The sequence below is a fragment of the Apostichopus japonicus genome, chromosome 11 (genome assembly GCF_037975245.1).
Source record: "Apostichopus japonicus isolate 1M-3 chromosome 11, ASM3797524v1, whole genome shotgun sequence".
In the NCBI taxonomy this organism is placed as follows: domain Eukaryota; kingdom Metazoa; phylum Echinodermata; class Holothuroidea; order Aspidochirotida; family Stichopodidae; genus Apostichopus; species Apostichopus japonicus.
The window spans coordinates 14,086,575-14,098,685 of NC_092571.1; the positions used below are offsets into that span (position 1 = coordinate 14,086,575).

Sequence of the window (12,111 nt, forward strand, 5' to 3'; positions counted from 1 at the left end):
CGAAAAGTGGAGTGCTACGGTGGGTACTAACTTTTTCGATATTCGAACATCTTAGATGTTCCTTATAAGTGCTTACTGTGCATATCAGATGAGACTTGTTATAATTATAAATTAAATCAAGTGAGAAGTGTTGAAGGTACCAAACGAGTGTCACGAGGGTAGTTTCATAAGGTTCCGAATAGTGCCCTATGAGATAGAAAATCTACAGGCAAGGGAAATTGTGATACGGAGACTAACAAATTGGAACCTCAGTAAGTACCGGGTGAGCGCCACATCTGATAGAGCTCGGGTCATCTTTTGGAATGTTCCTGATAGGTGATCCTGTTTTCTACAGCATCTCTGTAAATAACGTGCCAGCCGGACATCTGGAAAACTTAATTAGACCTTTAAACAATGCGGTACATCAAGAGTCGTGCAATAATGTTGTAAAGATGAAGTATTCAAATTAGTTTAACTTAAACACCATTATGATACAATGCATCTAGATTGACAAATACCAATCCATATATCTAGACCGCTTATACGCTACATTATAATTTTAATTTTTGAAACACAAATACCAAAACGATACACATAGAACCGTTGAAAGCAATGTGATGGAAAAAAAAACTAATGATGATTACCCTATGCTAAAAAAAAACAATATAGTTAATCTTACTTAAGAAAAATTTAACATATTCGAAGTAACTCTGAAACACATCACAGTATCCCCAACAACAAAAGGAATAGATCCATAATTTCTTAAACACCTACACTATATCTAGAATCAATAAAATGAAAACCTAATATTACAATCAGAAACAACTCAAAAGGATATGTTCAGAACCGAGGAAAGAAGTAATAGCACATTTAGAATCCTTAAGAATAGGCATAGTAAGATCTATCCTACGGAATGATCAATACTTTGAAATCTCTTTCAACTTATTGGCTAGTCAGACGATCACAAATGCTGAATGATTATATAAAAAATATACTAAAACACCAAACGATTATCTATAGAGCCTACTCAAATACGGTACCGGGACTTAAAATAATATTTCCGTAACAATGGAAACATTTACAAACCCTTAACTATTGTATTGGAAAATACAGCCACAATAAATAAAAAACTTGTAATCGTGAAGTGTAAGTATTCTACCATTTGGATCTGTTTTTTAATGGTATATTTATATTAAATGCTATCTTTATCTTGTCATGTGAAATGCTTAATTTGGAAGTGTTGGTTTCCATTAATTATTATTAAACAGTTGAATAATGCCGTTCAGAAGAGTTGCATTTTTCTATTATTTACATTCGCTTAAATTAATATAACATAACAGGTGACTATTGGTGTTTACTTTGTTTCTTGTAATAAATGTGACCTTAAAGAGTTGTCCAGAATATAATCGATTATCGTTATGTATCGAACGTAGTTTTAGGACTTGGTTTATTAAAACTTACTGTAAAAGAAATTCAAGAATGGATAGACGATAAAGTCCTCCTTTTTCATTCAAATACCACGTAGGACAAGTTTCTCTTCATTTCTGTCAATGATTACAAAACTCGAAATCGTTTACATCATTCTCAATTATTAAGCATACTTGAAGGCTTATATGAAAGTATAATTATAGAGTTAGTGTTTGGCCTACAATATGTATGACTATCTGAACCGTTCGCCTGATGTATAATTTATACATGCATGGTCTTCACTTGACCTTCTGTAGTATGGTGCTTAATATCCATTTCCTTGTTTCTTTGTGACAGCATAACAATTGATATTTCAAAAGAGTATAATTAAGAAACTTCTCCGAAAGATTTAGCGTTGTATTACAATTGCAATATTACAATTATTATTTTGTAACAGAATAGAAATAACCACACAATGACAGTTGCGTATAAATAGAAACATTGTTCGAATCACCATATATAAACTCTCATGAATAGGTGGTTTCGTTTAACGAATATGACACAGAATCACTCTATACTTTCACTTACCTAGGTATCAATAGACTTTTGACACTTAGTAATTTTTTACTTCCCCCTCTGTTAATAAATGATCGACTGTTTTTCAAAATTTGTATGTGAACAATATTCAGAGGCTTTATTGACGCATGTTTCTCACCGATCAAAGGTACTAACAAAATTCAAACATACAAGTATCATTTGATACTGGTTCGCTGTTTATACGTAAAATCTACCTTTGGTCAATGTTTCATCTGGTAAAACAGTCTACGGGAACCTTAAATTTGAAATGCTATAAGGCAAGACACGATTCACTTTATACCACTTTACAATGAATATAATGAACATCTTATTGCCAACGTTCACAAGGTTAAAGTCACATTCAAGACCCTTATTTGATATACTTCGAGAGAGCCGTAGTGATGACTGACGTAATATGTAGTCAATATTATGAAGCAATCAAAGCTGTTTATTATTTAATTTATATGATTGTATAATCGTGGACCCCAATACATCCGGCAACCATAAAGAAGATGTGCACTGTAGTGTTTTTCTTTAACGAGAATTGCCACTAAATTCAGTTCAACATATATTCAACTGTTTTTAAACGGTTCGTTAACTTTCCGCAGACATATTGTGCAATGTCACTTTCCGGTAAACAGTTTAGGATTGAAAAACCCAAATTCTAGATGAAAAAAGTACAATCTCCGTCTTTATTACTCTGCTTTGGTATTATTATTATTATTGAATCGATGATCCATCAGATATGTATGGGCAGATATGTCACCGGTAAGGTACATGTTCGGTGACGTTCAACTCTAATCTTAGTACTAAATAATATTTATATGAAAATAAAATATCCCACATCACAAGTATCTCACAACCGAAAACAATCTTTTCATCTGACAATCGGTTCATTTTGACAAACAAATCCATTCAGTGCTCTCGGGAAAAGACATTATCAGGAACATTTCGACGAATTAAGCCCGATTACAAAGATCTCCAACTGCTTTTACACGCTGTATGTTAACTACTGTAGATTATTGTTGCAGTGTCACGTTTCTGTTGAATGCTTAGGGCTGGAAAATCTCCGTGAGAGTATCTACTTGATATATATAACGATTGAATCCATATCTGGAAAAGCATCCTATCGTACACAAGCACGGACAGATATGTCTCCGGTGTGACACAGCTCGGTAACATTCTACTCAAATCTTAGTACATCTATATGATATTTATATGAAGAAGAAATATCAGAGAAAGCATAAAACTTTGAATAAGAACAGGTTGACGTGATAGTCGATCCATCTTCACTATGAAAATATCAATCAGTTTCGTTTGGAAAACGACGCTAGCAGGAACATTGCGAAAAATAATATGAAAATGAAAAATCACTACATTGCAAGATTTCGTCTTTATAAATATTCGACTGTCTTTAAACTGTGCGTTAACGATGTGGACGCAAATCTGTTTTTTTTTTTTACAATGGCCCGTCCTGTTAAAAGATTAGGATTGAACTACCCAAATTCGATTAATTATCATCTAAGTACTATATAATATTAATATTGAAAGAAAAGCTCACCTCCTACAACCAAAGAACAAACTGTTGATCTGATAGTTGGTCCTCATTGACAATACAAATATAAACAATTATCTGAGAAATGTCGATAGCAGGAACAAAACAAAAACTAAACCAGAAAAATGGAAAATCTGTTCATTATGAAATCTTAGTTTGATTAGGATTGAAAACAAATCATGAACTTACGATGGATAATCTCCATGTGATTATTATACTTAGAATGTAAAACGCTTGAACCTATGATACATATCCACAAACAGCTGATTGTACGCAATATTACGGCCATATTTATCTCAGCTGTGAGTCGTCCCCGTGAGTTTAAACACTTATCGAAGTACTATATAATACTTTTATGAAAAGGAAACATTTGTAAAGGCATCCTATAATACACAGAAGACACAGATACACAATCAGCATGCGGAAAGTTTCGCTAGCAGGAGCATTACGAAAAGGAAGACAGGAAAGGTAAACCATCCATATTGATATATTTCACTTCGATGAATCATCAAATGTGTTCATGTTGTGCGTTAGTAACAGTAAATTTATTATTTTGTCTCATTTTCCACATAACTAGGCTTGATAACAAATCATGAACGTTTGACTGATATTTTCCGTGTGAATATCTACTTTGAATAAAGAACGATTGAAGTTATCATCCATATAGAAAGGAAAATTTCATTTGTACACAAAGGTACAAACAGATATGTAGCCGCTCTGTGATATCTCGGTGATGTTCAACTCTAATCTAAGTACTATATAATATCTATGGTAAATCTACATAAGGGCAAACTCTAGTTTAATCTATCTTCGACTCCTTTATACGATTGGCGTTAATGGCCACCCACAAATTATTGTTGCAGTGCTGCGTTCCTGTTTAAGGTTTTGGATTGGAAAAAAACAATATCATGACATTACTGTTGGTAATATCCTTGTGAGTATATACTTGAACAAAATAAACATTTTATCCAGTATCCATATAGAAAAGTGTATCCCATTGTATATGTATGTAAGGACATCTACATGTCTCCAGTTCAATTCTTGTCTGACTTTTGTGAAGAAACAACATCAGAGAAGCATAGTAATATCCTAAAATCGAATAAGAACAGGTTGACCTGAAAGATGGTATATCTTGCCAATAAAAATATAAGTCAGGAACACCAGGAATATGACGGAGAATGAAACAGAAAAAACGGTAGTAAGTCACTACATTTGCAAGAATTTACTTCGAAACATGTTAGTTCACATTTAAGATGCGAGTTACACCCGTTCCTGCATACGACTTACTTTGCAATGTCGCGTTCCAGTTAAAGGTTATGAATGAAAATACCAAATACAATGAATAATCTCCTTTCGTGTCTCCGAGTGTACGCAACACTACGGTCAGATTTGTATCCGGAATTAGTCATTCCCATGAGTTTCAACACTAATTCATGCAAGTTCTATAAAATATTTTATGAAAAGGAAATATTTGAAAAAGCGGAGTGACATCTACAACCAAACAACAAATTGTTGATATTTAGTAAAGACATTGACAACAAGTCAAATCAGTATGCGGAAAATGTCGCTAGCATGGACGTATATGGTATATAATCGCCCCTCCAAATCGCATAAAACATCGTCGCATTGTAGGATTGCAAATGTTGGATTGATAATCTTAATGTGTCTACTTGAATTTATGATCCATAACGGAAAGAGCATCCTATTGTAGACAAAAGGCGGATAGATATGTTCTGGTCTGGGATATATCGGTGAAGTTCAACATTTTATATAACACTATATCATATTTATACGAAAAGAAATATATAAAACAACCAAGCTACGCAACAGAATGACAAGCGAATAACAATATTTTGATCCGACAGTTGTTCCATCTTGACAATTTAAAAATATTACAATCATTATTCTTGGAAAATAACGCATTACACGACAATTTCCAGGAATAAAATAGAAAATTTTAATTCCGCGCTGTCAGTATATTGCATTCTACTTACAATTTTGAGATTGAAAAAAAACGAAAATATATGGAAGGAAGGATAATCTAATGAAGTGCCCATCCCCATCTCCCACCACTCCTCCAAATTGAGTAACGGTTTGCCTAAGAACAAGAAAAATTACGACAATGTACCCACTATAATTGGATACAAACGTAACACATTTTGGGTGAAGTAGTTTCCCAATTTTGAGACCAGGTCAACATTTTTTTATTTTACCAATCCTACCATATTGATGAGTTATTGATGTGTTAACTATATCCAACTCAAACAGCTGCTTTAAACACAGCTATCTATTTTATCGTATTTTATTTATTAGATAATATATCAAAAAGATAGTAATACTATAAAATTTATCACTGTTTAATGAAATGTAATGAAATAGCTGATGGCCTATTAACCGAAAGGTTAAATTTAGCGAAAATGAATCAAATTAGGAATTGGAAGTATGTTTTTACATATTTCGTTCATGGAAAAGAATGATACTTTCTTTCTCCGCATAAGTTTTTAAAAACATTTGATTCCAGTGGGAAACTCGCAATGACATCAAATTGCAATTTGTTATTTATTCCTATTTTTAAGGTTAATTAACGAGACATAGACACAAGGCCTACTATGAATGAAATTATGTGTAGTTTCATTTATAGTTGAACTATATGTAAGTCGATCTATAACGTATTACTTTGCTTACCTGTAGAAATATACGATGAATATCACAGGCAGGAGGAGTACTACAGCAATAACGATCATCACCAACTTCATTATGTTGATCGTGTCTGTAGAGATGACATTAAAATATACAAATATGTTAATATCAGCAACCATATTACGTATGTGGATTAAATTCACGGCATATGGGTGAATGTTCTTCATAAATAATATTTGTTTTTGAAGTATATTTACTAACTTAATTGCTTTGCTTAGCTCTCAGTGCAGTCTCAATTCAAGGTTTACTCACAACGCTCTTACTTGGTCAAACGAATGCAATCGAATTGAGGCAAAGTGACAGATCGTCTTTAATAGCTAATTGATATGAAACAATCACGTGACCAAATTGTGAGTTTTTCCTTTTGTGCTTGTTTAAATAAGTACTGAAATGCTTTAATATGTGTTAGAATTGTTTTAGAATTGTTAAACTAACTCTTGTAAACTAGAAAGCAATATTCGGCGAAAAAAAATTACATTTTTTTTTTATGGTTATGCTGATTAGAGCAGAGTGGGACTGGTCATGAGGCAGATTTCTTCACCAATAAAAATGGGCGGTTGACAGTGCCATTTGCCCAAGCAAGGTAGTTTGCTTGCTGTGTGGAAAGGAGGGTCATAATTTTTCGCGCCTGCATCTTGTCATATATAGCATGGCGAAAACGCGAAGGGCAGCAGGCAATGGGACTTGTTCTGCTTCAATTTACAAAGGTGGAGGTCCAGGTGACCCCTGCGTGTTTGGTGCCGGTGGGTCCAATGCTGTTACTCGCCCTTCCACAGCCCTTGTGGAAATTCATGTTGTCACTTACCCCTCCCCGACAATTGCGGATCCCCATATGGAATGGATTGGTTTTATGAGGTCGGGAGGCTAACCTGAAGGTCGGCAATCAAATAAGGAAACGAACCCGCTTGAAACGGTTGGAGTCATCGTCATAGTCAAATGTGAGGGTGTTACATATTTCAATATTGCAAGTGTATTGATGTCAACTACGTTTGCCCTCAGGAAATTCGCATAACTGAAGAGAATGCCGATTATGTACCTATGATTCTGTGGTGCGGTCGTCCTGATTTCTCCACGTCTGAGTGGCCGTGCCATCAGGATTAAGACCAATCACGAAGGTCGCTTGGTATGCGTACTGTTAAAATACCCACAGGGAAACTTTATCTTATGTACCGTTTACCCGCCTTATCAATCTTCTCCAGGGGAGGACTTTTTGAGACACTATCATCCTTTTACCTGGTAGTGCACCTTGTGTCGTGGTCGGAGATTTTAATTGGGAGGCCGAAGAGATGATAGGGTTAAGTACTCGCAATTTTTTAAGTTTTCCTACCTTTCATTGTCAGTTGGATAATTTCATATCGTATCGTCGTTTGGTAGGTGTTTTGAGGTGTCTTAACCAAAGAGGTCACAAATTATCTTGGTAAGACCAAATGGGTCTGGTGCTTACAGGGTTTTTAATTGCGATATTATAAGTTGCCTGTATTCCGATAATGATGCTGTGGTACCTAAGTTTGTTCTTCCATCTTCCCTGTGGGAAGGGGATTTTGAAAAGTTAATTGTCATATCTTAGGGGAAAGACAGTTTCTCCATGGATTAGAATACAGGTGCACGGGATGTTGTACCTTGAAGCAGGCCTTTATGTCTTTAACAGGCTGGTGGTAGGATGTCAAGTTGCGCATCATTCGATATGCTGTAGAGTTCTGTGTAGCCAAGGCTCGTCGTCGAAGAGAGGATTTTTCAAACCTCTACGCGAGTGTCAAACGTGGGGTACCCTCCGCCGATGCCGCTATATAAAAAAAAATACATTAATGCTAAATGCCATGGAGCTCACAAAAAAAATGCGTGGAAGCGGAGGATCAACCATCATTCAGTTTTTACAGAACAGTCTTTTGGCTAAGATCATGTGTAGTATCTGTTCCCTTTCGAGGGCAATGGTGATGCCCAGCCAACGACGTTCACACAGTCCCGATGCAAGGGGACTGGGGTTGAGAGCGGATTAGTCGCTCGTTAGTTTGGTTTTCGTGCCCAGGTTCTTTCCCGGGCGACTTTTTCTTAAAAATTATCTCTTGACAAACGTGTTCAGCTGTCCGTAATACAAATAGGAATACCTTTTGTGATCCGGTGAGCATTATCTCCGTATACATAAAAATTGAGGTGTCACAAGCAAGAGGCCAGGGAACCAGAATGAACACTCGGGAAGGGCCGTTTCCGGCCATCTGAGGGGTTTGTAAAACCAAAAATTTTCTTGTACGCTCCGCGCCAACCGATGGTGGCGCTCCGCTCAGATAGTCGTGCATACAACTTTGCAAATCTTGGCTACGCCCCTGACCTTTAATGAATTTCTGTGGGTCAAACTCAAAGCTATTTCGAATGGAAAAAATTGTTAAGATATTAACAAAAAATAAACTCTAAATCGGAAGATTCCTACATTAGCAACTAGCATGATTTCCCATCAATTTGTCTCGAAAGAAAACTTGTTCCTTGTTTCCCAATTTGCACATTGGATATTGCAGTGCTAGTATGCATATTTTCCTTGAGGGGGGGGGGGCGTTGATGGAGTGATGTGTATACGCAAATAAGATAATACAATAAGAGTTGTAAAGGCTACTAAATATAAGGCTGCATCAGTCTAATCGAATTTCTGCAAAGTGATGTCGGTGCCCCCCCCCCCCAGATTAAAAGTGCTTCCGCCGCCCTCGTCATCAGTCAATGATAGATGAAAAGTACAAATATCCTCTCGCTGAAGGTTGAAGGTTGAACTCAAGGAAAGTACCACGAGTAATCCTCCTGAATATATTGAACATTAAGTTAAGTAAATATTTATTGACTTTGCAGCGAACATTTCCTATTTTACCTTTATTATAAAAGAAAGGTCATTGCCACTTAAAGATTACCGACACATATATTGGGCTAGAAACGAAATATAGCAGTATTACGTTAAGTCATACGAATGCAACAAAATACACGGACTGAATGTAAAGAAAACTGACGACGCTCTCACATGCAATATCAGACTTAACATAACTCTGTGAGCCTTCTACCTTAATTAGCTATGAATAATTGACGAATGCTTCCACAATGTTACGTTACATTGTAGACACCTAAACCTAAATGCATGACTAAGATAAATACACTTCCATCTTAAGCATTAAGCAAAAAGTATTAATAGTAATACTTCCGGAAGAACCTTTCCAACCACTCATATATACTCTATATAGAATTCCTGTTTCCATATGAAATCAATGTAATATTTATCGAGTTTTTGAGAAAAACGAGATTAGAAAGCACTGATGCTATCTTTAATAATTTCGCACAGACTGAGTGCGTATTACTTCGGTAAAAGTATATTCAACATTGTGTATTAATCAAGTCGGTTCATCATTTGATTTATATGATGTAGTTCTCGAGGACCCGCGCGCCACTTTAAATTAGCTTTGCCATTTAGGACTTTTTCTTGTCGATAATTTACCATGTTAATACAGTTTTAAACTAGTAACACTAGTAACACTGCCAAAAATGCATGAAAGTGTTACTTCACGAACGTGATACAATTATGATATATCACTAGTGTCACCTACATTATTTTATTGGATCTAAGAGTGATTATAATCGCAATGACCAATGAGACTCATCTATTATTATTTTCATATATTATAAGGAAGTGATCTGGAGCGTGATAAAAAAGGCAAATCAGACCTTATTGTGAACTTTATGAACTGCTTTTCTGCAAGTTGTGTTTGTTTTTTTTTTTCTTCGTTTAAAGTGATAGCGTCTGTCAAGACGACGAGGTTGTGTGCATAAATTTAAAACTTACCAGCCCTACCGATGGAGAAATTATTCAAGATATTATCACTTTCCCACGAAATATAATTGAAGTGATGGGTAATAAATGTCATTCATTTATTTGATTTTCTTAATGATAAATAAATATCATCTCACAAAGGAGATCGGCAGATTACTAAGCGTTTTATGACTGCTAACTGTATATAACGTGAATAATGCTTCTTAAAACTACAGTCATTTGGTTCAATAACGTACAAGTCTACAACTGGATATGCGTCTGGAATGGAACATGTCAGTTCAAATTTATAGTCATTATTCGGATGTAAAGTAAGATTTTTCCTTTCACATAGGAGAGGTGCATTAGGAAGATAAATGGTAAACAGACGATAAGTATGTTGAACGAGAAGTATGTTATAGTAATCATGGAACAATGACACATGGTAGGTTCCAGCATCTTCTGGTTGGAGGTTTAGGATTGAAAAATCAAAATCATGAAAGTACGATGGATAATCTCCGTGTGAGTATTCTACTTGAAATAAATAACGATTGACTGTATGATTATCATACGACCAGAAAAGCCCAGTGTGAGCAAAAGTACGGGTAGATGTTTCTCCGGTGTGGGCCATCTCAGTGAAGTTCAACTCTACTCGAAGCATATATATTATATATATCATTTTTATATTTATCTTTACATGAAAAGGAAATATCTCGAAAGGCAAAGTCACATCCTACAACCGAATAGCAATCTGTCGATTTCATAGCTGGTCCATCTTGACAATTAAAATCACAATCGCTACACTCGGAAAAAGACATTAACTGCAACAATAGGAAGAAGAAAATATCAGAAAAATGTACAATCGCCATTTTTAAAGAGATCTTATCTTACAATATTTACGCTGTGCGTTATAACTACCGTTGATTAGCTCTGCAGTGTAGTCTCCTTTCGATAGAAACCAATAGTTGACAGTAGGTATTCTAGAAGCGATTAAGGTTCGTGCGCATGCTCGGAAGCGTTCGCAAAGCATTGTTACTTTCCATCAACTCGAATACCCGTTTCTCACAGTCTTGTGATAGACTGTGAAACACCCTTGCTCTACATAGGCTATACTTATACATTGGGGTCTTTAGTTTGTGAATATAATATATAATGTACGAGCTATCTCGTTATCCAAAAGTGATTTTTACGTGACCCGCCATGCGGGATCCAAAACGTCATGGCGAAACGGCACTACCGAACCATCCCATGCTGATAAACGAAACTCAAGTCAAGGGAGCCAAAGATGTCATTTTTCAAGAAAGATCATGATATGAAACGTCGTTTTCCAGTCAAGGGAGCCAAAAAAGTCATTTTTCAAGAAAGATCATGATATGAAACGTCGTTTTCCAAAGTGTCCAAAAAAAATCCAAAGTGTCGGGGAAATTTCACATTGCACTTAATGTGAAATAATTCTACGAGGCTGTATGAAACCGTATGCAGTCGATATGATATAGACGTGAACACTTAAGAGAATAAAGATGATTCTAACTGTTATTAATTTTGTTCTTGGTTTATAATTATATTTCACATTGAAATTCACATTAGCCTGACAACAACAAATATGATATAAAGAGTGTGAAGTCATATAACCAGAATACACTACCCACTTACTGAACAAGGATAATGGGTTTTAATATGCCTATCGATTTTTTCTTTACAGAAATCGAACGTAGTTAAATTTTAAATGGTGAGTGCTGGGAGATCATAATACTGACCAGAAAATGTTGCTTACACGTGGCTTTTGAAACAGTACCCAACAGTAACATCAAATCAAGTTTTAGTATGTAGCGAATGTTATTAATATACTTTCATACTGAGTAAGACATAGAAAAACAGAGAATGAGAATGCAACGTGGAGCTTGAAATGAAGCACTGACAGAGCATAAGCATATAGACATCATCTTTATCATCTTAAAGTGATACATTCGTGAAAAACGGAATGACTGTACCTGAAAGTGATGACGCCCTCAGGTGAAACCTTGAACAAACTGAATTCGTCAGCTTTCTACTTTAATCTGCTCTGGTGACCTGACGAGTCAATTCAAAATGCGATGCAACAGTGTAGATAACAACACAT

General features: G+C 35.5%; 1 long non-coding RNA gene across 1 annotated transcript in view; it reads right to left on the reverse strand.

The window, feature by feature from the left end:
- LOC139975694 (uncharacterized) overlaps positions 1-12,111 on the reverse strand; it is a 139,977-nt gene that overhangs the window by 12,379 nt on the left and 115,487 nt on the right. The window contains exon 3 of the long non-coding RNA XR_011795838.1: positions 260-365. This is a non-coding gene — a long non-coding RNA (uncharacterized lncRNA). The remainder of the gene's footprint in view (positions 1-259; positions 366-12,111) is intronic.